This window comes from Akebia trifoliata, chromosome 8 (assembly GCF_017979445.1).
Source record: "Akebia trifoliata isolate Shusen 1 chromosome 8, ASM1797944v1, whole genome shotgun sequence".
In the NCBI taxonomy this organism is placed as follows: domain Eukaryota; kingdom Viridiplantae; phylum Streptophyta; class Magnoliopsida; order Ranunculales; family Lardizabalaceae; genus Akebia; species Akebia trifoliata.
Window position 1 is genome coordinate 23881518 of NC_141382.1, and position 6000 is coordinate 23887517.

The following is a 6000-nucleotide window of genomic DNA, read 5'->3' on the forward strand; positions in this document are numbered from 1 at the left end:
CTTGATATTCATAATACAATTTCATGGCATTACACCCTTCTATTTGATTTAGCAATCCAAAACCACCCCATCTTTATCATCTTCCTTACATCATGTCCACATAGCCATCCTTCATCTTTTATTTACTCATCTTCCTCTCCATTGACTAACAACTCACAACACTTCACTCCTTTTGATTTTTACCTTAGCCTCAATTCCATATCTCATCTCAACCATACCTCAATTCCATACATTTTCAGTTACTAAAAATCGGCTCCAATAGCCCCAAGATACCCTTTTTGTCGTTATTTTCCATTACCAACACAACATTTCTCATTCACATTTTTGCTACCCCAAAAGGCCCTTCCATCCATTCGATTTTTTACTTCACATGAACACCTTTCTCTATTCGATTTTTCTGCCCCATAAAATACTCTCTTTGGTAGCCATTAAAACAACCCTCTTTTCCACATTTTGCAACTCCCCCAACAACTACCCATTCACTTGGGTTTTAACACCTCACTTAGCAACCCATTCCCTTTAATTTAAATAACCCATTACCACCCCCATTTTATTCGATAAATTTCTTAAGGGATTCCGACAATTGACATCAAGGGTATCCTTTTAATTATTTTATTTTATTTTAATCCAGTCAACTCGAATAACAATATTTTAAGAAAAAAAATTAAAAAAGAAAAATAAAATAAAAAATATATTTTTTTTTAAATTTAGTAAGTAAACTCTCGAATTTTTTCTGATTCAATATTTCAAAAAAAAAAATGTTTACAAAATAAGGTAATTCAATTTTATTTATCAAATCTCAATCAAGTCGAATCAACTCAACGAGTTCAACAATTTTTTCAAACTATGTTCGGTATAATCTCAACAGATATCTAGGGTACGTAAGCAACTTGGGAAGTCATTCTGGCCCAACCACAACAAAATATTTTTTTATCCATTAATTTCCTTTACTTTGTTTTATTTATGAGTTAACTCGATAGTTTTTTTGTTTAATTTGAATCTCTTAATTTGACTGTGACCGAGGTCTTCTAATTTGACCTGAACTTTCACTTTTGACTTTAGTCCCCTAGTTGACTTTAGCTTTGACCTAGATTTTGACTTTGAATTTAGTCCCTTTTTGATCCATAGTTTGACTTTAGTCTCCTTCATTAACCATAGGATAGTCTTGGAATATAGTAGAGACCTATCATTTTCGATAGTTGGTTCGGTGACTAACAACTTTCGAAACCCGTAATCTAACCCCCTTACCTATTGTCTTTATAATAGACCAATCCGAATTTCATTTGGAGTCATTTTATGGTTCCTAGACCTAAACTAGGTTGCCCGAAGGTACTTTCAATGGCAACTCCATTAGGGACTTAAGGTAAAACTTGACCCGATCTGAGACCTTCCCTCTGGTTGACTATTCTTTGGGTCAACCCAATTGACCCAAAAAGAATTTAGTTTAAGTTAGATTTTTCCCTTTGTTATTTTTTTCTATCTCTCTTTATTTGCTTTTTGTATTGATTTTGCTTGCATGACTATGGGCACAACTCGTCCCTTTGCACATACTCACATCCAGCATATCTGATGTCTGCATCATTTACTATCCCTCGATAGTCCTATAGTAGAAAGAAAGCCAACCTGGTCACTTGGGACATGGGTGATGCATGCAAATGCTACAACTTTAGTTTAGTACCTTTGGGTATATTAAACTGGAACACCACGTACTGTCTTACTAGGTAAAACTTGGAGATATATCAATATTTTAGGATGAAGTGACCTAAACCTTGTCCTAACCTAGCTTCAATCATGTAAGGAGCATAGAGACCCAAACCTAGGTATAATCCATTTAGGTCATGACTCGAATCAACTATGAGTGTTCCTAGGTAGCAATTTTTTAATCTAATCAAAGGTAAGTGGGCGAACCGATCCATGCTGCTCAAATCTAAACCTGCAATATCGGTTAAACTGAACCAGTTGGGCCAATTGGCAAATGGATTAAATCAATCAATGCTAAACCAGTTTTGACCATTTGGTTCTGGATTCAAAGATTTTGACCAATTCACAACAAATGATTTAGTTATGTGATTTAATCAATCAATCTAACCAAGGGTTCAACCCATTCAAGGACAATTTTTATCAGTCTTGTAGTCACTATAGGCTTATAATATATTTGGACTCAAAGATTTCCACTAAATTTTGGTTAATTCACTTAAATCTTTAATCATATGGTTAAGGGTCGGTCTTTCTGTATCAATGGTTCATCTAAGTTCATCTCAATCAGCTCATAATTATTCCTAAATGCTCTAAACCACTAATAGTGTCACTTTGGGCCTATCACAAGAGTCATCTTACTAGAATACCATGGTCAAGTCCAAGTAACTCATCATTACCTTGTAAATGAACAACTACTATGGACGAAGCAATACTTCATCAGATTTTGGACTTTTTCCAAACACAAATCACTACATCTGTTAAGGCATAGATTGATGGCCTAAAAACTAAAAAAAAAAGGGAATATAAAGTTGAAGAACCCCAATATGTGTTTGATCTCGATGAAGATTAAAAGCAAATCAAACACCCATCTATAGACACCCCATTTTTGCACTCGTCTAATTAATCAACTCGTCAACTCGATCGCGACGATTCCCAATGATGGATGATTATTCCAATGCTATATCTATTACTAGATATGTTTCAGAAATTCGGATTAGGTATCTCAAGCAAATAAAACTCTAGAAATCACGTTACCTTAGGAAAATATGACCCAAAACATAGAAATCATCATTTTTCAAATAAAAAGAAGTTTTGCGATAAAAATTACTAAAAAATGACCTAAATTACCAAAATACCCCTAACATCAAAGCATCCTTAGAGCCTACATTACGCTTAGAAAATCCCTTTCGAACACATAAAACAACAAAGTGAAATCAAATAAACTATTTCGTCAATTTTCACCAAATTTGATAAAATTACGAAAATACCCCTTATAAGGGTTGACAATCATTTCACGTCAAAAAATTCATAAGTGACAAACCGATAATCCCATTGAATTTCTTACGAAAAATCAATTCCAAAACATCCTAGAACATCAAAAAACAACTTGAAAGGCAAAAGTTCTCTTTAGGGGTAAAATGGTAATTTTTTAATTTTTAAAGTTTTAAATTTTAAAATTAATAAATAAAACATTACTTAATTTAAAGTGAAACCTTAACAAAATTAATTTAAAAATCTGAACCAAGAAAATTAATCAATCAAGCCTTTAGGCAAAATTGTTGATGGTTACCCACTTATTTAAGTGGAGCCCCCTGATATTTATTAAAAGACCCTTCCATCTGGGGGTCCAAATAATTAAAGATATAATTAGGAAATTTTTCACAAGATTTAAAAATATATTCTTTCATTGTACACAAGATTAAAAAACCTAATTTAAAATATCAAGTCAATCTCATAAGACTTAAGTCAAAACCCTAATTAAAACCCTAATCTAAAAAAACCTAGTCAATCAAATAAGACTTAAGTCAAAATCCTAATTCATCTTATCTAAAAGGAGATCTAGTCAAACCCTAATTTTTTCAAAAAATCTATAAATAGGAGCTTCTACAACTTAATTCACAGGTCAAAATAAACCCTAGAAAAAGTAGGTCAAAAAGTTTCCCTAGCCTTTCCTAAATCCTGATTTTGAAGCCTTAACCCCCTACCTATCATCCAAATCCTAGTTTTTGTTCAAAAAACTCCCAGAAACCTTTCAAAAAATTCAGAAACCCTTCAAAAAATACATAAAACAATCAGATGTAGAAGAAAGATACTTCAATTTGGAGATCAGAAACAGATCCAGTGACAGAAGAATAGCAAGGAAACCCATACAAGGACATTCTCTGCCAGTACTGAAGGAACCGTCGTAATCCGCTAGGTAATTATTTTTATTTTTTTATATTAATTTTTAGGTTTATTTTGCAATGTAGTGTTATTTGGGGAAAAAGTAGAGACCGGTGTTTGTCGGACGGGGTTGGTGTCTAACTCCTTCTAACCTTGTAACATGATCCCCGGACATGTTTTCTCCGTAGATTAGTTGTTTTTATCTGTTAGAGTCAATATTTGGTTCCTAGACCATAATAAGTAGGTGGCAACTCCCAAACCTCAAAAATCAAAAGCTAATCCGCACATCTCTCGGATTGAGGGCGCTTTTAGTGGCGACTCCACTGGGAATTTTTGAGGATCAAACTTGAAAAATCCCAAATAATAGTGCATTGGCAAAGTGAGCTTTTTTTAAAGTTATTTTAATTTTTTTTTTTGTTTATTTGTTTATTTTTTTTTTCTTTTGGATCAATTGTGGATCAAGTGTTTGATTTTTGAGTATTTTAGTTTGTTTCTTTTTATGATCCAATTGAGGGTCACTTTTTGATGACCCTAAATAATTCAAGATTTCAAATATTGATGTAATTAATGATGGAATGATGGAGATTGAAATTAAGAGACAAGGATTTTTTTTATTTGGATAAATTTTTTTTATCAAATTACTATTCATGCGTGGTGAGTTGTAAAAAGAATTTTTTTTTCTCTTTTGTTTTTATGCGTGAATAATATGTTATTAGTAACAGTGGAATAAAGAAAAAGATTTTTTTTGGGTACTGTTGTTGATAGTAGCAAATTTTGTTTTTTTTTTTTTTTTACTACGCGTGAAGTGAAGAGAATTAAAAAAAAAAATTCAGAACCAGCGTTACATTGTGTGGGGTGCTTTTGATAAGAACATTTTTTTTATTTTTTATTTTTATTTTTTCTCGTCTGAGTGTAAAGAAGGGAAGAAAGAGAAGCACCTCGTCTCTCTCTCTCTCTCTTGCGCGCTCTCTCTCTCTCTCTCTCCTTCCATAACAGCGACAAACACGCCTTCATCGCCCTCCCTCTCTCTCCTTCATCTCTCCTTGAGCTCTCTTTCTCTGTTTCTGCAAAATCCCCAAAACCTCACCAATTGATTCCTTTGTTACTCTTCATTAATGGCGGGGAGATCATGGTTCGATTCTTCTGCGATGGCTTTTTCTACTATGATCGTAACCAACACACTAGCTGCGGATCTAGCTCTCACGAATCTCACTTATTGCTTTATTTATGATCTAAACAAGTTCTCTGTTACTAGATCAAAGCCTATTCTTGCATTGGTGGGCGATTCATTTGTTCTCTCTGTTTCTATTCATAAAAGCATATATGATGGTCACATTGGCTTGAATGCCATTCAACATTGGCATGCGAAAGTTTCCAGCGGTGACACAATGTCCGTGAGCAAATTTATTCCACCTAATAATTTCAATCTAGCTTTTGCTTAATCTAGAGTTGGAGTTTGTGAAAAAAGGACTAATAGTGAACAGATTAACGCCGTTCTTTTCGCTCAGCAACTTCGGAAGAGACTTCTTAACCAGGTGGATATTGTTGCAAGTAGACTAATAGAAAAATGTGTTACTAGCTTGTTGTCTCCATTCCAGCAAGCCGACTTTGGTCGTAATGATTTGAGTTGGGAAACCAAATAAGAAAATTAAGTGAGTTCGTCTATCTTTTGGCAACATGATCATAAACACAGCAATTTTTTTTTTTCTAATTATGTGTGCTGTTAAAAAAAAAGGAAAAGAAATAAATAAAATGTGAATTGTTGTGAGTGTTGTGGTGTTGGCACAATAAAACATTGTGCTAGCAGCAACACAGGCAACAAAAACATTATAAAAAAAAATTATTTATTTATTTTTGGCTGTGAATGCTGTGTGTGTTGGCAGCAACAAAACAAGAAAAATTGTGTGAGATGATGTCATTTTTACTCTTGATGTTATGAGTGTTGCGCTGCCAGCAATGTATAAACATTAAATTTTTTTCATGTTTTTAATGGTGGCATCATATTAAAAATATGTGAGTTGGGTTGTGAGTGTTGCTGGCAGCAGTATAAAAAAAAATGTTTTATAAATTTTTTTTTTGTAAGGGGGGGGATGTAAGTTTTACTAGCTTAGCAAGGTTTTTTCCTTACTAAGGGTCATT